This window comes from Pangasianodon hypophthalmus, chromosome 3 (genome assembly GCF_027358585.1).
Source record: "Pangasianodon hypophthalmus isolate fPanHyp1 chromosome 3, fPanHyp1.pri, whole genome shotgun sequence".
Classification (NCBI taxonomy): Eukaryota; Metazoa; Chordata; class Actinopteri; order Siluriformes; family Pangasiidae; genus Pangasianodon; species Pangasianodon hypophthalmus.
Window position 1 is genome coordinate 8,266,770 of NC_069712.1, and position 23,373 is coordinate 8,290,142.

At 37.8% G+C, this 23,373-nt stretch overlaps 1 long non-coding RNA gene across 1 annotated transcript; it reads right to left on the bottom strand.

Moving 5' to 3' along the window:
* Window positions 1-12,569: 12,569 nt before the first annotated feature.
* Window positions 12,570-15,268, bottom strand: LOC113544822 (uncharacterized). The gene is made up of 2 exons (XR_003404555.3): window positions 14,461-15,268; window positions 12,570-13,595 (listed from the first exon to the last, which is right to left on the bottom strand). It is a non-coding gene; the product is annotated as an uncharacterized LOC113544822 (long non-coding RNA).
* Window positions 15,269-23,373: the final 8,105 nt, after the last annotated feature.

Genomic DNA, 23,373 nt, shown 5'->3' on the forward strand with positions numbered 1-23,373 from the left:
TACAGCTTTCATTCATCCTTAGAAGCTGCCTGGTCAGGGCTGCGGTGGTTTAAATTAGGCTAGATAATTATAATTATAATAATAATAATAATAATAATAATAATAATTATTATTATTATTATTATTATTATAATTATTATTATTATTATTATTATTGTTGTTGTTGTTGTTGTTGTTTATATTTTGGGAAAAGAACCACTTAAATTTGTTAGATAATGTTCTGGGCAGGTACAAATAAAAATAATAATTGCCCAAACAGGTTTATTGGTCTCAACTTGAGACCAATTATGAACTCAAATGATGTAGGCGAGGAGCTGTCAAAGCCGAAATTCACACATCATGCTGACAGATCTGACATTTCTACCTCTGTTTTTTCCAGCCAGTGTTTTGTAGTGTTTCCAGGGGCATAGTGGTAGGATTCATATTTAATTAAAAAAATGGTTTAGGCCATGCCAGCATCACATTTAAGTCTGCATACATGATATTTGAAGCATTAAATAGATACATATAGAGATACAGATAGTGGCACTGAGTTACACCCCTAATGTATTAACATGAATGGAATCCATGACAAAACTGTCTATGATTTCAAACTGTCTGTTATCTTGCTATGATTTTGGACTCATCACTCAATTTTGATTCTCATATTAGCTCAGCTTTGTTCACAATAATGCTATGCTCAACAGCAAAGATGCAGAAACTGTAGTTCATGTAGTCTTCATGAGATCCTGCCTTGACTATTGTACCACTCTTTTTATTGGTCTTTCTATTAAACGCCACACAAAATTACAATATATTCTAAACTCTGCTGCTAGGACATTACACCCATTCTGTAAAAACTGTACTGGTTACCTGTCCTTTCTGTATTCAGTACCATGGGTTTTGCTCCTCAGAACATTGCTGACCTTTTTCACCCCTATATCCCAGCCTGCACACTTAGATTATCTGTTACCATTCTTCTTGTGGTGCCTCATTTTAGATTGGCCTCAGTAGATGGAGTTTAGGACTTTGGAATTAACTTCCTCAACGTATCCGTAATCTGTCCTCTATTTCAAATTTTCAAGCTGAACTAAAAACACATCTGTTCACTCTTCACTTTGTCCTACTCTGATTTGTTCTTTTGATTATTATTAATGACTCTTGCCTTGTGCTTCAAACAATTTTTCTTTTGATTTTAGTTTATTTTCTGGATTATGGTCCATTGTTGGAGAATATCTTGTTTCACACTTAATTATGTAATATTTTCCTCCCTTTTTTCTTTTAGAGATAAATTGTATGTTTAACATTTTCATCTTTTTCATCCAAAAAAACCACTGCACATGCAAACTTTTGCACTTAACTGTATATAGATAGAGATGTGCATAGGTATAGAGATTTACGCTGTCAGAAACTTTTTAATAAAACGTATATTGTTTGTAGGAAAAAAAAGTGAGGTGGGTGGGGGAGTAACAAACATCATCCTAAATAAATCTTTTTTCTTTGTGTTTTTGTTTGTTGCTGTTTTCAGTATCCTGCTTGTTGCAGGTGGTTTTTAAATGCTAATTTCACAGTCACAGAGTAATAAGTGCTTTTCAGTTTTATGAATTATTTATATACTTGGACCGAAAGGACCACGACTGAGTGTATATTTACACTGTACCTTAGGAAACAAACGGACAGTATGAATATAAAGATATAGATATAGACAGGAATGTGCCTAGACAGGCATAGATAAATCCCAGGGGGTCTCAAGCCCATGCCCTTTTGCCCTCAGACAAATATACAAATATAAGATATTTGGCTTGCATATATAAAAATTGTATTTATTATGTCTTGGAGTGCTCAGGAAGCAAAATGCACCCGGAGGACACTTGTGAGCCCTACAACTGACTCAACTACATGTGCAAGACTTATTACTTTAGGATGATCCCTTAGCTGCAGTGCTGCACACATACAGACATTTTGTCTAAGTTTAGTTGGACATGACGTGTACCTGACATTGTTGGAAACTAGGCCAGGTCTATGCATCAGTTTCTCTGTTTAATAACAACAGGATTTACAATCATGTAATTAATATAATTATCCATTAAATTAAACATTTCAGGGTTATTAATTTAATACAAGTGCATCATTAATAACCTACTCACAAGCAAGCTATCTAATAATGAGCTAATCATCATTAGCATATTGGGCCAGTTCACATAACCACCCTCATCATACTACACCTCTTTTCACTGGATCAGTTTTACAAACTGTGCACAGGTGTCAGTCCTAGTGAAGGAGGTGTGGCCTTCATGCCTGTCAATCTAATAAAAAAGGTATAACCTTTATGCCTGTCAGGCCCAGTGAAGAAGGTGTGGCCTCTGTGCCTGTCAATCTAGTAAAGGATGTGTGGCCTGTCTTCCTGTCAATCCTAGTGAAGAAAGTGTGGCTTCTCTACCTGTCAGACTTGTAAAGGAGGTGTGGCCTCTGTGCTTGTCAGTCCTATTGAATGAAATGTGGTCTCTGTGCCTGTCAGTCCAAGTGAAGGAAGACAGACCTCTGTGTCTGCCAATCTATTAAAAGGAGATGTGACTTCTGTGCCTCTCAGTTCTAGTGAAGTAGGCATGGCCACTATGCCAGTCAGTCCTTGTGAATGAGGCATGGCCTCTGTGTCTGTGAGTGCCAGCAACTAGTTACAATAAAGGCAGGACAGAGGGTGCTTCTCGTTCTTTAATTGAGCTTCATTATTTGTTTGCGTTCTTACATTTATGTAGTATATTAGCTTCCCCCTCTAAGCACACTTAGACAAAGTAAGAACAAGAGTAATCAATGGCAAGAGTATTTGCCAAATAAGAAGTCCTTACTCACTGAAGTGTCACTTTAATGTTGTTAAAATTTGGCACGCTTGTTTCACAGTTGTACTGCCTTCCACTTAGTATAACTTATGTGCATACATATATACAACATCATGTGATTATACACTGAATAAACATCAATGGAAATATTGTTGCATGTTGTATATTGTTGTATATCACACACTTAAATGTCGATGTTTTAGCCTGGAAAAGATTCTAGTATGACTACTATGCCTATTTTTTAAGTCACATTTTAATTGACTTTGATTAGTGCTAAGAACATCAATAAAAAGGCAACATCTGTGTATCCTTGATCCAGAAGCCTATTTCCTTTACTTTGATTCCCGTGAGCACATTTAAAGAAATTTTATATTTAACATTTTAAATATTCAATAAAATGTTATTCGAATAGTGCTTTTAACAATAGACACTGCTACAAAGCAGCTGCACAGAAATCTGAGTAGCCTTACATGGAGCGATTGTGGGCTTCAATCGATTTCCGGGTCACGGGCTGAAGGACGTAGGATTGAGGAGACATCAATTAGAGTAGTTGGATGCAGCAAGAGCTATGAAACACAGCGGTCACGTGAAGAAGACACCATTATCTTTCGACTGAATTAAAATTACAAAGACGAATATTATCATTAGTTATTATTATTATTATTATTATTTTCCATGATATACATGGAAGGAGGGACAGAGCACATAGAACACATACCAGAGTGTTTTGTTTCTCGTATCTCATTGTACCTTTATTAAGGAATGCTTCTGTAACCCTCTGATATTCAGTTATCTATATAACTGAGTAATATTTATAATATATATATAGTAATATATATAATAATATATTACTACTGCAAAATATTGTTCTGCAGTTGTCAGTTTTATCATTTTCTTCATTAAGATAAATTTACTTCTTGCTCACTAATTATGTTGTCAAAGGTCCCTATGCCTGTGAGTTTATTGTATGTCAAAGATGTTTCAAGGTTATGCCCTCAATTACTCTGTGTGTGTGTGTGTGTGTGTGTGTGTGTGTGTGTGCATGTGTGTGCCTACGTGTGTGTGCTTGTCTGTATGTCTGCAGCATGCCAATGTCCTCAGATAGGCCTGTAATTGGTCTCAGAGGAGACACAGAAAGGCACCTACTTCATGACTCGTGTCCTTTTTGTCTCTCCTACGGTGACTTGTTTTCTGTTTGAATAACCACACACTTGTGTGCATGTATGCGTGTGTGACTGTGTCTTGCAGCCAGGTGTAATGTCATTCACTGAGTTTTTAGGAATGAGTATGAATCTGAGTAGCTAGAGCTTTTTTTAGCTTTTGGCATTCATACCATACATAAACACACACATTTCTACTCCAAGATGATATGCTGTATTTTAGATCAGTCTTTCTCAAAGTGCAGTTTGTGAATCATAGCCAAGGAGTCTTGATTTTTTTTTTTTTTTTTTTAAGTTATTGTGCTGGAAATCACAACCCACCATTAAGGAAAGTTATTTTTTACTTCTTATAGTTATTAGCCTGTTTGAATGGACAATTTCACTAATAATGTCAACTTGTGAATAGTTTCAGGAATAAATGGCTTTATTACACATTTTTTAAATAATAATACTAATATTTGAATAGTAGGATTATGCTTGGAGGAGGTGTGTGGAATTTATTTTATTTTATGTGCAATCCCTGGTTGCAAAAACTGTGAGAACCATTTCTTTAGCAGATTTATAGGTATAGGTATAGATTATTCATCATACCACCTGTGTGTAACATTTTGTCCTAGAATTCTACATTTTTTAAGTCTTTTTTTTTTTTTTTACCAGAGGTTTGCATCATGTAGTAAATCTTGCTGGTGCCATGTTGAATCAAAAATGATATCACAACTTATCAAATGCACCTTTTGTTTACCCAAGATAAATAAAATGGTATAGGAATAATATATAGACAGCTGTAATAACCCAGGTAAAAAACAGGCCTTTTTTAAAAAAGTTTTTAAAGTGTGTCCTTTATTAGAATACTATAATTCAAGCCTTCTGTTCTTATGCCTTACAAGCGGTTTCATCATGTAGTATAAGTTGCTGATGCCATGCTGCTGTGGTCTTCTTCAAAGTCCTTCAAACATTTTTGTTTACATTATGGAGTGTTTTTCAGGCCTGTGCAGACACACATACACACACACCCACACACACGTTTGTCTTACTATCCTTGTAAAGACCTTCCACTGACATGATGCTCCCACTGCAATTCATAATCACACATTCTACTCTTACCCTATGGATGTGTTTATTCTCAACATGGGTTCACAAACACTCTAATCTTCTTATCTTTATTTCTTGCAGGACCTAAATATAAGATAAATAAAATAATAACTATAAAATAAATCAAATAAAAAAACTGTCACAAGCGGTTTGTGAAAGTGTCCAAAGTGTTCCTCGAACAGAGATGCTTGTGACAAATATAACAGTGATAAATTATCAAGGGTTTAAAAAACACAGCTGTATGATTTTATTAGCATGTGTTTAAGCATCGCACTGAAAAAAGAGAAAACCACACAGTAGGCGATTCACACACATACACACTTCCAGACTTCTCTATTAAATTTATGCACAACCCCTGAAATGAAGCATAGCATATTTGCCAGTGTATTTTGACTTTTATTGTGGCAGCATTCTTATTTGCCAATGTCTGAAACAATATTGTACTTCTAAACATTGCAAACTTGTTGTAGGGAAAATAAAATGAGCAGTGCCTCATTGCAGTGATTGAAAAAAGTTCTTACAACCAGCTGAACAATTAACATTACTAGAAGGGGACTGGCGTGGTTTAAGGAGTCACAGAGAACAAGCGGGTAATGACTGACTGTCTACACCTGTGTGTGTGATTAATGCAATTAATCTATTTAAATGCATTAATAAATTTCACTCAGTTCAGTCAAAAGCACAGAGGAAAAAACAGCTGTAACTACATCTATTAAACTTGTCTTTTTGTGCATTGCACTTATCTCACACTCCTGCCACTATTTGAATTTTATGTTGCACAGAGTCCATGCGTAAAACAAAACTTTGTGCGGTTGCAAATTGGGTCTATTTGCTGTGTGTCTTGCACTGAGCAGTTGAATGCCAGAAAGAGAGAGCCAGTGCATCCTTGAGAGTGACAACATCCTGCTGGGCCTGTGGATGTGCCTTATTGAGTTCTGTATCAGTTTTATTTTCATTTCCTTTGATGAAAGTACCCATGATAATAAAAAGCATGGAGCGAAAACGAGAAAACAAAAAATAAACAGCACCAATCTCACTCTAAAATGTTTGTTTTGGAACTTTGTTAACTCCGCTTTGCATAGGGCTGCATAATACCACCCTGTTGCTGATTGTTTTTCTATAATATCATGCCCCCCTGTGTTTCCTTCCTTTCTTTCTTCCTTGCTAATTGTCTAGTTCATTAACTTGCTTGTATTACCAATTACGTCTCTCTGAAGTAACTCTCAAATAAATACTGGGAGTGACCCCAATTTCAGTCTATGACTGGCACACTTCTGTATTTACTGAGATGCCAGTTATTAGGCGCACTAATCTTGTAGGTCACTTAAAATGTATACGATTACTAACAGTAGTTCATCTGTTGCTCATTAGCCTTCTTCTACCCATCAGTCTGTCCATCATTGTAAAAGCTGAGCCAATTCTGCCTTGCTGAAGCAGATCTTACAATATAATACAGCAGTAAGGAGCTGCAATCCAGGCTCGCATGTTTGCCCTGTAAACCCCAGGAGGCCATATGAAATACACTTATTATTCACTCCAGCCAAGAGACTACTTGTATAGTGGGGGCGAAAAATGCTTAAGCTCCCCTGAGGTTTATATGTGCCTTGTGTTTTGTAACAAACGGAACTTAGAGCCTGGTGGATAGAATCACAGAGTCTGTTTATTACAGCATATTGGAGAATCACTGTCCAGATCTGTGGCCTGGATCCAAACACAGGCAGATAGTGGCATCATTGGCAAGTCAATACTCACAATACAGGTCAAAAACCAAAAAAAAAAATAATAGTAAAGATAAAATACAACTGAGAACCACAAGCAGCAAAGCTCATTAGTCACATCAACATTCATTCATTCTATTAATCAGTCGTTCATCTTCAGTGTGCACTTTATCCTAGTTTGTGGTGCATCCAGAGACTATCTCCGGAACACTGGGCGTGAAGCAGGAATACACCCTGGATGGGAAGCCAGTCCATTGCAGGGACACACATTCATACCTTTGGACAATTTAGCATAGCCAATCCACCTACTGGCATGCTTTTAGGGTGTGTGGGAGGAAACTGGAGAACCTGGAGGAAACCCGTACAGACACAGGGAGAACATGCAAAACTCCACAGAGTCATAATTCGAACCCAGGATCGAACCAGGGACTCTGGTGCTGTGAGGCAGAAGCCATTGAGAAGCCAGCTCAGTTAAATTTTATATGTATAGCACTTCTAACAATAGAACTTGTTACAAAGCAGCTTGACAGAAATTCATATGTAGATTTAGATCCCTAATGAGCAAGCCAGAAGTGAGAGTGGCAAAGAAAAACTCCCTGAGATGACATGAGGAAGAAACCTTGAAATGAACCAGACACAAAGGTAACCAAGCCTCTTCTGGGTGATACCAGAGAGTGTGATTATAAATCAGGCAAACAGTATTAAATGAAACATACACTCACATGCACACACACACACACAGTGTGTGTGACACAGAGTGGTGAGTTCTAGTATGAATTTGATGAACATTAGGGTAGATATTGGGCTATAAAGATGTTGTTGTTGTCCATGTGCTCTTGCTCTGTCGGTATTGATCGGGGTTAATTGCAGTACGATGCACTTTTGCAAGCGCCCTGCGGAAACATATTGGCCCCAACTCGGCCTCGTCCCACTGTGTGGCTCCAGCAACCCTTTTTCAAATACTTATTTGCTTTGATCTCTGTGCAATCGAATCTCCATCCAGACTCTTGTTAATCGTATTGACCTTTTGATAATGCCATTGCTATTGAACCCTCTATAAAGGTCTTTTAACAAAACCACTGAGCAGCTAACTAAAAAAAAGAAGTAAAAGGTGGAAATGCTTTTAGAAGCGTTGTTGCCAGAAAAGACATATAGATATTAAGGCAACTACTGCATAATATGTAGATAGTATATGTAGGATATATTGGCATTATTTTAATATTGCTCCAGTTCATGAGCAGCTGCACAGATGACCATGCATACTTCACCAAAAAGAAATAACATGGCAAAAAAAAATCACATTTTCATTTATTATAAATGGAGCCGATCAGCTGAGACAAGATTCATGTCCAACATTAATTTAATGATTAATATTAATTATGATTAATTGTCTATAACAGCAGCTCTGATAGTAGTGTCTGCTGTAATTCAAATCACAGGTTTATATTAAAGTATTTATTCTAATATGTTATCATTTCTATAGTAACAGCTTACACAGAGACTTGAATCTCCTCACAAATGGATTCAGAAACATGGACAATCATTGCTTTCTATAAAGAGAAGTTTATTTAACATTAATGAAAGGAGTCTTCAGTGTCAGCACTTTGTAACAGTCAGAGGTAAAGCTGTAACTTTATTTTTTTGTTTTCAAACACGGGAAAATCTTCAGGACAGACAGGTTTGAGCTTAGTGGTAACATGACCGTGTGGATTTTTGTATTATTAATTTCAAGGCAGAGGGAAAATAGAGAGACTGGTGAACAAACCTGGTCCATAGCTGCTCTAAAGTAAGTGATAACAAGAACTAAACTGTTTTATGGACTCACTCTGGGATGTGTTGTTACTGGAAAATAATAATAAACTTTGGAGTGGTAACAGTAACTCTGTTTCATGTCGGGCCGCATCACATCACCCCATCATTGATCATTTTACTACAACAGCACCCTTTGTCCATTTTTTCCTACAAAATTCATAAAGCAAAACTGAGTTTATAGCGCATACACAGTGATGTTATTTGAATCAAATATAGAAGAATTTGGGGTATTTATATATTCCGATTTGAACTCCACTTCCAAGTATTCATCGCTACAGCACAGCTTCATTTCCTACAAACTACAAACCACGTCACATGATTCAATCACACATTCATGTTCACTGGATTTCTAATTACACACACCTCTTCTCAATCACGTGCACTCTTTAAATAATCCAGACTTTCAAACAGATTTTTGTGAAGTCTTGCTCCTAGCTAGTTCTAGTGATGATTCCAATAGGGCTATAGGACTTGAGTCTGGTTTTTTTCTGTATTATCTTGTCTCTTTATTGCCATTTATGGTTGGACTTGTCTCTGATTTACTGCCACATGTATTTTAACTTATCTCTGATTAATTGCCACATTTACTTGGATTTGTCTCTGATTTATTGTCACTCTTACTTGGACTTGTCTTTGATTTATTGCCACTCGTACTTGAACTTATCTTGGTCTTGGGTATTGGTTTTGCTAAATATGGTCTTGGTCTCAACAAAATACCACTGGCTTGCATGTGCCCAATTACAGGGATATGCCTAAATCTAATGTCCAGCACGATTCTGCAGGATTCTCTGTAATTATCAAGTGATTTTGCAAATTTGCTCTGGCATATACTGTATGAAACTGAAGTAAAGGCTGGTCTCAAAAAGGATTTGGCTTGGTCTCACTTTCATGTGGACTCGAGCTTGACTTAGTCTTGAAGTCTCAGCTAGTCCTGGTCTTGGACTTGTCTTGGCGGTCTTGACTACAGCCCTAGATTCCGAGCCTTCTGATTCTGCGTGTGCGCTTTTCTGGTTTTTGACTGTTTCATTTGCTATTTTGCTTCATGTTGACCCTTGCCTGTTTTTTTTTTTTTTGTCCATTTCACTCTTAGAATGGCGTTTTTATTACTCTGAGTTTCAATAAAACCTGCACTTCCTTCCAACTTCACCACCATGGTTCTCACTTTCTTAATATATTCAAATTGGAAAATTTTCTTAAAATAAAACCCTCTGTTTCTGGAGTTTTTACTTTTAAAATGTGTGTGTGTGTGTGTCTACTCTAATACTAACAATAACACTATTAATACTAGTGCATTTGGAAACTGGGGCCCAGACTTCTGTGGTAGAGAATACTCCATCTTCATCATCATCATCATCATCATCAAGACAATCATCATCAAGACGATCATCATCTCTTTATCTCTTTCCCTCTTCCTCTTATACCTCATTCTCTCAGCATATCCCCCACACACATTCACCCCTGTATTCATTCTCACTCTCTCCTGTGCAGTTCTGACATCTCTATTAATCTCTTTCAGTTCATCCTCCCCATTATGTGTCTCTTCTATCTGTCTTCATTATGTTCTCTTCTTTCTTTAGTCGTTCCTGGCTCACCTCTGTTTTCCTCATGCTGTATTCATGACGTCTTCTCCAAAATATCTCTCTCATTCCTCTCTCTCTCTCTCTCTCTCACACACACACACACACACACATACACATTAAGATTTAAGTATAATATATAAAGAATACATAAGAATAAAGTTCTTTATACTAGACAGTGTGTGTGTGTGTGTGTGTGTGTGGGTGGGTGGGTGTGTTGGGTGTGTTGGGTTGTTTCTTTAGGCGTATGTGCATTTGATTTTGAGGTGTACATATGAATTGAAACAGGAAAAGGAATAGTGAAACAAATAATTTTCTTCATCAATCTTTTCCTGTGTAAGTGAGTTTAATATTTTGTTTACTTGCATTGAACCCCTCATTAGTGCGCACACACATGCACACATGCACACACACCCTGCAGTGGGAAAGGTAGTAGGATGATGAGTAGAAGCGATGTGACAGGGAGAAAGATGTGGGGTCTCTGTCTCTACCTTTTACGAAAAGTTATTTCTTGGTTTTTCTATCAGAGCACTGCCTTCAATAGAAAGAGAGTTTGCTAGAGAGAAAACTTAGATACCAGGACAAATTGGCAGAACTCCGAGGCAGGAGCGGAGGAGAGCTGGAGGAAGAAGAGTCAGCAGAATGAAAGAAAATATGGAGATGAAGTTCTGAGGAGGAATATTAATGTTATGAAGGGAAGCGCAGAGCATGGAGGAAGTGAGATATGGATCAGAGAGAGTGTGTATGTGTGTGTGTCTTGGGTGTGCGTGTTTCTTTAGGTGTGTGTGCATTTGATCAGACACAGTGATGTAGTTTGAGGGGCAAAGGATGTGATTTCAAGAGAACTGGCCTTTGCACTATCATCAATTTAGCATCAGGAGAAACAGCAGTGTGTGTGTGTGTGTGTGTCTTAGTACAGTCAGTGTAATATGGCCCGGGGGTGTAGAGCTCTTTGTGGGACCCAACCTAATTGTCTCCCCTTCTGTAGCCTGTGCTAGCAGCACTGTAATCTAATGAAAGGTGGAAAATCTCTCTTCTAAATATCCTGTGATCTCTCTCTCTCTCTCTCTCTCTCTCTCTCTCTCTCTCTCTCTCTCTCTCTCTCTCTCTCTGTCTGTGGATGTGTGGTGCAGACGCTATCTCTCTCCTGCAGGCCGTCTCTCCTTCACTCAGTTCAGTCAAAAGCACAGAGAAAAAGCAGCTGTAACTACATCTACTAAACTTGTCTTTTTGTGCGTTGCTCTTATCTCACACTCCTGCCACTATTTGCATTTTATGTAGTACAAGGTCCATGCGCAAAATGAAACTTTGTGCAGTTGCAAATTGGGTCTAAAATTAACTTTTAATTTACTAAGGATGTAGCTCATTGTGCCAACTGGGGCCTGGGATGTCTGGGACTGCCTAATAAGCACGCTGCATGAGGCGCAAAATGCAGTTCCAAAAAGTGGTCATGAGCCATGAAAAAGATTGGGATTAAAGAGGTAATGCAAGTGTAGTTAGTTAGTTAGTTAGTTAGTTATTTGATTGAGTGAGTGAGTGAATAAGTGAGTGAGTGAGTAAGAAAGGGAGTGAGTGAGTGGGGGAGTGAGTGGGGGAGTGAGTGGGGGAGTGAGTGGGGGAGTGAGTGAGTGAGTGTGTGAGTATGTGAAGGGGTGAGTGAGTGTGTGAGTGAGTGTGTGAGTGAGTGAGTAAGAAAGGGAGTGAGTGAGTGAGTGAGTGAGTGGGTGGGTGAGTGGGTGGGTGAGTGAGTGGGTGAGTGAGTGAGTGGGGGAGTGAGTGGGTGAGTGGGTGAGTGAGTGTGTGAGTGTGTGAGTGTGTGAGTGTGTGAGTGGGGGAGTGAGTGGGGGAGTGAGTGAGTGTGTGAGTGAGTGTGTGAGTGAGTGAGTAAGAAAGGGAGTGAGTGAGTGGGGGAGTGAGTGAGTGAGGGATTGAGTGTGCGAGTATGTGAAGGGGTGAGTGAGTGAGTGAGGGAGTGAGTGTGCGAGTATGTGAAGGGGTGAGTGAGTGAGGGAGTGAGTGAGGGAGTGAGTGTGTGAGTATGTGAAGGGGTGAGTGAGTGAGTGAGTAAGTGAGGGAGTGAGTGTGTGAGTATGTGAAGGGGTGAGTGAGTGAGGGAGTAAGTAAGGGAGTGAGTGAGGTAGTGAGAAAGTAAGGGAGTGAGTGAGTGGTAATGTACCATGATGCTAGTGTTGTGTAAGTGAACTGTGATGAATTTACTGGTTGCACATTTGCACTATTTGCACTATTTATCTCATTAGGGATAAATTCACTTATTTACAATATATTTTTTGTGAATCTATTTATTTCTGTAAAGCTGCTTTGTGACAATGTCCATTGTTAAAAGCGCTATACAAATAAATTGAATTGAAAAAAAAAAGTGTAAGTGAGAGAGACTGAACAACTGAATGAAATTTAATGAATACATTTAAGAAATAAAGCACTTACAAGTGGCAAGAAAAAGATAACTTCAAACCAGACACTGACAGCTGAATCAATGCCTGTAAACCAATAATCCTAATTATAATCATATTCCTAATCTCAGATATTTTCTCATCTTTAATTCTTATACTGGATGTAATTTTTTTCCCCCCAACGAATTTACTTGTTTCTATTTTCTAAAATATTTGACCACTGCGGCTCGTGACCATATCAAGGCAGGCTGACATTAATAACAGCGTAGCCTCAAGCAAAATTAAGTCATGAGGCAATCACACTTCACTTATCTAGTGAATTTTTAGAGTAACCCCGTAATAGGCATTTGAAACTTTATAACGTCCGTCATTCTAGCACAGCACATCATTCTAGCACAGCACATCATTCTAGCACAGCACATCATTCTAGCACAGCACAACCTTTTTAGCACAGCACATCATTCTAGCAGCTCTTTTTAAGCAGGTTTAGACATACCATTGTTCAAGATAATATCATTCAGCAGCGTTAACCACATCTCAAAAACACACAAAAGACCTAAAACTAGCCCAGAAAAATTGAGCATTGTAAAGGAGAGACATGTAAAGGGGAAACAAGTACTTCACACATATTTGCCATATACCTTACAGTAGAAATGGTTTGTACATCAGAGACACGTGGGCCTTTTTTTGGAAATTGTTTAGGTTTTCTATCCAACAAGATCTTGCCTGTCCTGGAGAATTTTTAAACTAGCACAATCTGGCAACCCCATCATTAACTCTTCTGGCTGCTCCCGTTAAGGGTTGCCACAGCGGATCATTAGTCCGCATGATTGATTTGGCACAGGTTTTACACCGGATGCCCTTCCTGATTCAACTCTCCCATTTTATCCAGGCCTGGGACTGGCACTGAGAGTGTATTCCCAGTGGCTGTGTTGGTTCCCTTTCAAACCAGGGCCATGTTGGTAAGAGTGCAGGAACCTTAGCCGCTAGAGCACCAGGGACCCTGAAGCTAAAACATAAATATACAGAGGTTTTTTTTTAACCTTTGTTAGTTATGTATGTGTTGACATTGTAAAGCAAAATATACACTAATAAATAAATGTATATACTTTGCAAACACACACTCATACAATTGCATTCTTCATTTGCCTTCTCAGTATGCAAACATGAATTATTGATTTATTAGAATTCATGTGATAAGCATGTGTACCATGTCAGGTTAATATTTTCCCCCAGAGGAATGTTGCCCTGTGTTTAATTTAAATTCTATACAGTGTGCATATGAGAAGTGAGGCCAAATACTGACTCATAAAATGTCCAAACCACTGAAGCTTTAAACAGCAATGCAGCTGCACAAGCTATTATTATTATTATTATTATTATTATTATTATTATTGATGTTTTATTCTTTAAGTTACACACTCATCGGGCCTAAACTGAACAAAAAATTTCTGTTTTGAGTAATTGCGATTTTCTTTATACTCACATGCTTATGTTCAGAAATTACTAAGTGTGTTTGTGGCACAGCTAAATTACATTTTGTGACATCCACAAAACCCTATAATAGCCAAAGCACATATAAAACTGCAGTATGTTACACCAATTACATGATTTGACACCTATCAGTGGAGGTTCTCATTAGCGAGACGTTAGTGAGACACAAATTTACACAATTTATATGTAAATTTACACAAACTCAGGAGCCCTTTTAAGGTACAGATATTGTTTTCTAACTAACCAGATTTTCATAAACACCACATTTCTTGTGTAAATGCTCCTAATAATGATTTACAAATAAATTAGTTCATATCCAGCTTGATAAATATGTGTGTGTCTGTGCACATGTGTGTCTGTCTGTTTGAAGTGTGCTGTACCTGCATATGAGTCCTGCAGGGTTGTCAACTCTCATCTTATCATAGTCTTTCTGTCTTTCTCTCTCTCTCACTCTCACTCACACACACACACACACACACACACACACAACATGGTTAATATATCTGTCATGAAGTACTGTTTGTTTATCTACCTTTAAATATGAAGTGAAGCAGTCATACTTTGCATCAGCATGCAGATGAATATTTTCTATATGCATTTTCTCTGTGTGTATATGCTCTATATGTTGCACACACACACACACACACACACACAATTGGATTTTATAACAGAAAAAGGACTCTAAAGCAAGGGAGCATATTAAAAACTTTATTATTATTATTATTATTATTATTATGAACTCATGCTCAATATTAAAATCGAATACATATTTGAATAAGACATTTACTGAGTTTAAAAATATGATGAAAAAAGTTATCACATAATGAATGGTGCAGTAATAGGTTGCTTGAAATTTGTACTAGGGCCATTCAAACATATCAAATTAAACCCTGACCTTCCAAAACCAAAATACCAACAAGACAGGAAAGAAGTGCATTTATGAAGCTTATCCTTAGATGGCCTGCATTTGCTTGCTAACTCACCACAGTCTTCTCTTCAGATCCTCAGTGTCCTCAAAGTGAAGCCATGTATAATAAAGTTAAAGTCATATTTTGATTTCAAGGTCACGCTATGAAAAGCTAACAGACTGCTGTATGCATGAATGTGTGATATTATTAGGATAATTCACTTTGGACTATAGGTCTATATGTCACTGGGTAATGTTAGGCTTCCAGTGACAGGTCTCAGATGCACGCCTGAAACACCAGATGTCTTTCAAAATAAAAGTCCAGCTTTCATGGGTGGTTTGATTGTGGTAAAAGGTTTAAAGTGATTTTCAAATAACACTACACAGTGGGCTTTGGTCATTCAATGTACTGTATCAATTAAAAATAATACATTTGACAGAGCATATTTGTTTTTAAGTTTCAAAACTTAAATATGTAATAATTAGAATACAACAGGGTAAGCTATTATGGCAAAATAATCAGTGACAGTTACTGTTGCCACCCCAAAGTTGATTATTTTCCAATAATAGGATGTCCCCACATGTTTTAATCCTCTTCCACTACAGCAATTTGCTAATGCTAATTTTTAAACTTACTAAAGAACCACGTGCCATACATTTTATCCATTTAATAATTACATTTAATGTTGTGAAATGTCTGCGAGACAAGTTGGTTCCTGTTATCATTTACATTATAGCAGCTATAAACAGTCAGTCCCTCACCTTTACCTCATTTTTTTTTATCTTTCTCTCACTTAAAGTTACAGCTTTATATCTTACTGTTACAAAGCATTGACACTGGAGACTCCTTCCAAGAATGCTAAATAAATGTCTTCGCACTGAAAGCTTCACCATAATAACAGTTAGACACATTTTTAAACCTTTTATGTGGAGCATTCCCCAAAAAACTCCTTGTATAAGCTGTTTCTATAAAAATGGTAACATATTAGAACAAGTGCGTTAATAAAAATATGCTATTTGAATTACAGCCAGAACTACTGACAGAGCTGCTGTTATAGAAAATTAATCAGCACCTTCTGACCACTTTAACAGTGCTGTGCTGTGGTATAATTAAAATAGACCAGTTAGAGAAAATGTTTATTTTTCAAGTTTCAACATATATGCCTAATAAATAGATGGTCATTTAGTTATAAAGATATAGTTGCCTTATATAATTCATATATATTTGATATATAAAGTGTAAATTTACTTATGGCACCACTGACCAGTTTGACATTTGATGAAGAATAACACACACATGCTCATAGTCACTCTTTCCCACCCAGTCCTGCGGTTATTCCTGTTTGTATTGTGAGTCTGGTTTCTCTCAAGGTTTCTTCCTTATGTCATCTCAGGGAGCTTTTCCTTGCCACTGTCACCTCTGCTCGTCATATGTGATCGCCTGCCCCCGTCTGCATGAGAGTAAAAACGTCTTGACTTTTATGACACCTCCCATGTTATGTAAAAAAAACTATGCTGTAGCATGTAGACCTTTTGCTTTATCTTATCCACCCTTCCAGTGTCCTTTCACAGCATGGCTATTGGATGTTGGGCCCCTACATTGGTCCCAGGTGTATCGTGGTCTGCTGGTAATGTGGGTGAATCAATTCTATACCATAAATTTTTAAATGTGGATCTACACTATGGGCCATTGACAAACATTGTCTCAGAGTCTCGGGGGTGTTGAGCTGACTGAAAAATTCACATTAATTAATTAATGCTTAAGTATTTATTAACTTAGGTAGTAGAATAAACTTCCCTTGGCTTTCCAAATCATTTGGACAAATATAATTAAACCTTGTTTCAAAATCTGCAATCTTTTGAAAGCTTAGCACCTTAGAGTGAAGCATGTGAGAGTGATGTCTTCTGTCAGAGGTTCTCAGCTGAAAACTTTGGCAATGTTTGGTAATGACATCAGCTACTGAAAGTATTACCAGTGGTGTCTCTCATCAGTACAGATGCTTCACATCAACCTCTTTGTTTTGCACAAAACAGCCATCCTTGCACACTATGGGGTGGACTTTGTGGCCTTGGGCGTCACTTTCATAGCTTGCATGCTTTTACTTTATCTTGCAGTAGGAGAGACATCCTGCACAGAGATCACACAGTGTTAAACACTGCTTTTGGCTTAAATGTTTTATTTTCACTTTCCCAACCCATTTAAGATTGTTAGAGGCTTTAAGAGTCAAGATATGGTCTTGTCAGGTTTATTTTAGATTTACCTTTTGCTGGGAACCCCCCCACCCCCCTTATGTTAAGAATGTGTTTTCCCATCCAATATAGCACTCTGTAGGGTGTTTAGTGTGCTCCATGTGCTACTGATAACAAGCTGCAGCTTAAAAATCCAGTAACTGCTGAGCCAGTATTTGATTTTCACTCAGTGTTCTTGCCATTCACACTTCCCATTCATCGGTCACACTGCAGTCATCTCACGAAGTCCTCTAACTCCCGACCTGCATGTTCTGCTCTTCAGTCAACCTTCCTCTCCATATCTTTGCATAATGGCATCACCAGTGCTATGTGTGGCATTCTGCCTCTCGGGCAGGACAGTCTTTTTCCTGATGTCTTTTGTCATTTGCACACGACCCACTGGGTGTTTGTCCTTGTCATCTGAATTTCTTTTTTCCTTTCAGTGTTCATCTTTCCTTAGCTTGTACTTCTTTGTAACACTTTTTGTTTGGCTGCAACGTAGGAAAGACTGCTGTTTTTTCACATTTTCGTTACTGATGATAATGAAGGAACATTTCTGCGACCTAACGCACTGACACCATGAGGGTGTCAGGCATAAAAACACATGCAAACTTTGATTCCTGATCCATCAATTATATAATTTCACTAAGTCTGAATCTACACTATATGACCCAAGGTTTGTGCACACCTGACCATCACTCCCATATCTGTGTCTTCTCCAAACTGTTGCCACAATGTTGGAAGCACACAATTACATAAAATGTCTCTGTATCCTGTAGCATTACAATTTTACCTTCACGGGAACTAAGAGGTCCAAACCTGTTCCAGCATGACAATGCCCCTGTGCACAACCAGAGCTCCATGAAGACATGGTTTGCCAAGGTTGGAGTGGAGGAACTCGAGTGGCCTGCAAAGAGCCCTTACCCCAACCCCACTGAACATCTTTGGGATGAATTGGAATGCTGACTCTGCCCCAGGCCTTCTCACCTGACGTCAGTGCCTGACCTCACTAATGCTCTTGTGGCTGAATGAGCAAATCCCCATAGCCATGCTCCAAAATCTAGGGGAAAGCCTTCCTAGGAGAGTGAAGGTTATTACAACAGCAAAGGGGGACTAAATCAGAAATGGGTTGTTCAAAAAGCAAATATGAATGTGATGGTCAGGTGTCTGCAAACTTTTGGCCATATAGTGTATCTGATTGTACACACAAATGAGTATTCTGTATTTGTGATCTTATAAATCATGGCCTAAATGTCTTGTTGGTTAAACAAATTCTGCCTAAAATAAATTTATTTGAGATAACTGATATTAACTAAAAGTAATATTTTGTAAATATGCAGTAAATATGTTGTTCTTGGGGGAGGCAAACTTTTGCACTAAGTGCAAAGTACACAAAATGTGTGGGAAACAGGGATTTTGGATGAAAGTCCTACATGAATTGTGCAAGGAAAGTGCTTCTGAGGTTGGAGGAGGTGAAAGCAGTTGTCAAAACTGTAGAGCAATATTCATTTCATAGGGTTCCAAAGTTTAGAGAGAGTAGATGGGTTCTTTATCTCCAGGTTTTCTCACTTCACTGGTTCCATAACAACAACCAGCAGAGATGTTATTAATCCGTTGTCTGTTCATTTTGATTGTATGAAGGTGCCCAAAAAATGATCAACCAGTCCTGTTTTGTCGACAAATGCAAGGAAGACATTTGCATTGGAGGGTCCCATTATAGTCGCCTATGGTGATGCTACTAATCTGAAAGTAAAACTTGGAATTGAAGCTAAAGCAGTTTAATTTTAGCACAAGTTCTGAAAATCTTAGCAGAATGTCAGTGGGTGGGTCCTTTTCCAGTTGTGCATCAAGAAATTGCTTTTCAAGCTCTCAATCCATCATCATTAAAGATGACCATGTACTGGCATTTGATGTCCATATAAAAAAAGTAAAGGGTTTTTGTGCAAGGAATGGTCTTTGTAGTTTTCAAGGATTTGTAGAAAGTAAGAAAGTGGATAATCCTTGCTGCAACTGTTTCCATGTTCTCAAAAATAGGTTATCATGAATACGATTTCTATTCATTTAATTATCCTTGCCACTAGACATGTTTGTGAACAAACATAATACCACTTCATTCAATGGTTTACAAACATTTGTTCATTCATTCATCTTCAGCACTTTAGTGTGGCCAGTGGATATGGATCCTATCCGTGGAATATGAAGCAGGTATACACCCTGAATTAGATATGGGTCCATAACAGGGCACCATGTACATACACATATTCAGAATTGGAGCAATTTAGCATAGCTTATCCACCTACTGCCATGTTTTTGGGAGTTGGGAGGAAACCAAGGCAAATAATGGTCTATTAAATTCTGTTTTCACAACAACTATTTCTTTAATTTATAAGTAAAGTAATGTAGTGTTTAAAGAATATAATGGCAGTTGATTTATATAAGCTATAGCCTTTGAGGCGAATTTGTCTGATAACTGTGGGAATCCTCTGAGTCAAAGCGCTGCTGTTGCTAGATAATTTATTCTGTTGCTGTTCCTGTTAGCTGTTGTTTATGCTCAAAGAACATGATAAGTGAGCGCAAGGCATGTTAAGCCTGATAACATTCTTTTCTTTTGATAAACGATTCAAATGCAGTGTGTGCTACAGGATGTAAAGAATATGCTCACTAGGGTTGTAACACTGTGTCTGTATCTGTTTAGTGCTCCAAATATTAATTTTTTTTTCTTTTCTTTTTTTTACTGAATTAAATATGTACCCTACCACTATGCCCCTGGAAACACTAAAAAAAATAAACAGAGGTAGAAATGTCAGCTCTATCAGCATGGTGTGTGAATCCTTCTCTGACAATTGAGGCCTATATCAGCTACAACACTCGAGTTCATACTAAATAATCTCAACTAGAGATTGTTTTTAATGCCGCTCTCACAGGTATTGCTGGTGTTCACGCCTGCCTTCAACATTTTCTAACAAATTTAGTTGTTTCTTTTACAAAAATATCAACAATCTAGTATCCTACTTTAAACCAACATGATCCTGACCAGGCAGTTACTAAGGATGAATAAATGTAAGCTGTACTCACACTGTCCCACGACCTTCATATCTGACCCCTTACCCACATGAAAGTGAGAACATCTTTCTCACTTTTTGTCCTCCAGCCAAAGGATACTAGTCTGATAAACACCTCTAGCTTCAAATAGATTTCTGGCAAGCTGTCAAAAAAATTAATAGTGTGCCTCCTATTTGTATCCGTGTTTGTATCTGTTAGGACGTGACAATCTGAATAATGTATTTGTATCCGACTACACACCTAATGCTCACTGTGTTTCGTGATGGCCTTCACTTTTAAAAACATGGTGCTACATTTTACTACAGACGCACTTCATGCCTTCCAAAGGACATATAAAAGTGAATGATTCATGCAAAACCTCAATATTTAAGAAGTGCTTCCTCCATCCTTGTAAGTCATCAACTTACAACACAATGATGCACCACAAATTCCTTAGCAATACTTTAATGTGTGCCATATGTTCAGTGTACTCTTAGAAAAAGAGTAGTCTATTCTAGAAGCCTATCTAGAATTCAATTAAATTTTTTTTTTATGTTTCAAATATGACATCTGTACATATTCTACATATATATGTGCTGGTGAAATGTCACCGCATGGGGTGACATGTGCTGTGTATTATTTATATCTTGTTCTTATCTATGTATCTATATACAGTTGTATGCAAAGGTTTGTGCCAAACTTTGTGGCAACAGTTTGGGAAAGAACCACATATGGGCGTGATGCCATCAGACTCCTAAATACCTAGAACTGGACTGAAGGAACACACACACACACATACACACACACATACATATACACACACACACATATATATATATATATATATACACACATACAACTGAACTGGTCCAAAGGAACTCACACATACATACATACATATATATACACACAACGGAACATCCTCTATGCACATGCACTGCACATGTTTTGCACATGTCTTATTATTGCTGCTACTTCTATGTTTACACTGTTTACACTACCTCAGCTGTAATATTTGCACTACTGTCACTTTATCACTTTCAACAGGACTGTGTACTGGTCGGCGTCGTAGTTATGTACTGTCTGTTCTGTCTTGTGCTGTCTGCACATGTTTGCACTTGTGCACTTTACGTTTAATTTATGTAATTTATGTAGTCCCCGTAGTTCTATGTTGTTCTGTGTTGTCTTATGTGGCACCTTGGTCCTGGAGAAACGTTGTTTCGTTTCACTGTGTACTTGTATATGGCTGAAATGACAATAAACTCCACTTGACTTGATGGTCAGGTGTCTACATGCATTTGGCCATATAGTGTATTTTCACTGATGTTCAAGTCAGGAGACTGTGAGGGTCTTCCAAAAGCTTTTGCTGGTGAAATGTCACTGCATGGCTTCCAAAAGCTTCCAAAAGCTTCAGCTTCCTTTTCTGGAAGTAGTTCATGGTGGACTTTGAGGTATGTTTATGATAATTGTCGTGTTGTAGAATCTTTTCATCTTCAGTTTCTTGACTGACTGTGTCACATTTGCTTCCATAATTTGTTGATATTTGCTGTAATCCATCTTCCATAGACCACTGCAGTGGTTGTGTTTCACTTAAAAAATCAATAAAATATGTAATTTGTCCATGTGTTTCAAAACTATATCTATGTATCTATGAATAAGTTTTATTATTTCAGAATGATTGGCTTATTTAAGAACTATCCATACTTAAGTTGTGTAATGTATTCATTATCAATTATTGTCCATTGTTTTTGGACCTTTTTTCTATTTATATTTTGCACTGTGTAATTGCTGTCTGACTCACATTCTCTTCTCAGCATGCCAGCTGACCTCAATCTAGATTTGCACTTTACATAATTTAATTTAATAAAGCAGGAATGGTTTTGTAGTGGTGAAAACAGAAATAATTAATTTAAAATTAATCTTGTGATTGATGGGGGGTTATATTGATGTGTCAGTGGAATGCAAATTCAGATTTCATAGGTATCTCAGTTATATTTTAAGGAATCTGAGGCACACACACACACACACACACACACACACACACACACTGACATGCACCCTAACACACAGAGACACACAATGGGGTCATGCATGGTTTCAGAGAGACAGTGAGGAACATTTATCTGACTCATTCAGAAGTGTGTAAATTGTGTTATGATTGAGTGAAATGGGATCATGGGATTATATATAAAAGATGAGCAAGAGCTTTAGAAGGGACTGCAATTCAATTGAAACTCATTTTCAGCACCATGGACTGAGATGCTCATGGGAAGTCTATAGAGATTTGGATTCACTTCTAACTGCATGAGCTCTTTCATTTCCCCAAGGATTACACCCTTTGCTTTCCTTGCAAATTTTATTGTGCACAGGCAGCAAAGGTGTAATCCAGAGGGAAACAAAAGGAAGTATTCAGCAGAATAATGAAGTCTACTGTCAGTGGTATCGTGGTTAATTACTAAATGAAAAAAAAAAGTTTCAGTCTCTTTTACAGATTTAATTACAAATGATATTCTTTCTCTACGAACAGTTTAACTCAATAATCTCCCAGGACACATTGGCAGGTCCAGACTGTTATCTCTTACTTATGTCTTACTATATACCTTTCATATTCTTTCCCTAGCTAGCTAGATCCCAGGACCCACTATGTTGTTGTGGGTAGTGCTGGATTTCAAACCATGCTTCTCCATGCTTGGCCATCAAGGGTGAAATTCCTGGCTTCTTGGAACTTGAGTCTACCTCAAGTCTTTTTTAACTTGCTTGGTCCATGTCTGTTTTGGTGCTGATCACCACAATTTCCACTGTGTTGGCCACTGCCTCCAAAGAAAGTCTGTATGGTAGCTGGCTGGTATTCTTCCTGCACACGTGGCCCAATCAGCACAGTCTTTGTCTGTGTTGGTCAACGATGGTTTGCTTTTCACATTTTAATTGTAGATGGTCATTTTTCAAAGGTGATCATGGAGGAAAACTCCCAGGATTTTTTGAAAATGTTTGAAAGACCACCAGCTTGTTTACTTGAGCAGAGTCCATGTCTCCAATCCATACAGTAGTTCTGGGGGGATTAGTATTCAAAAGAGACACATCTTGGTCTTGATGGATAAGTTTGTTTGTTCCACAT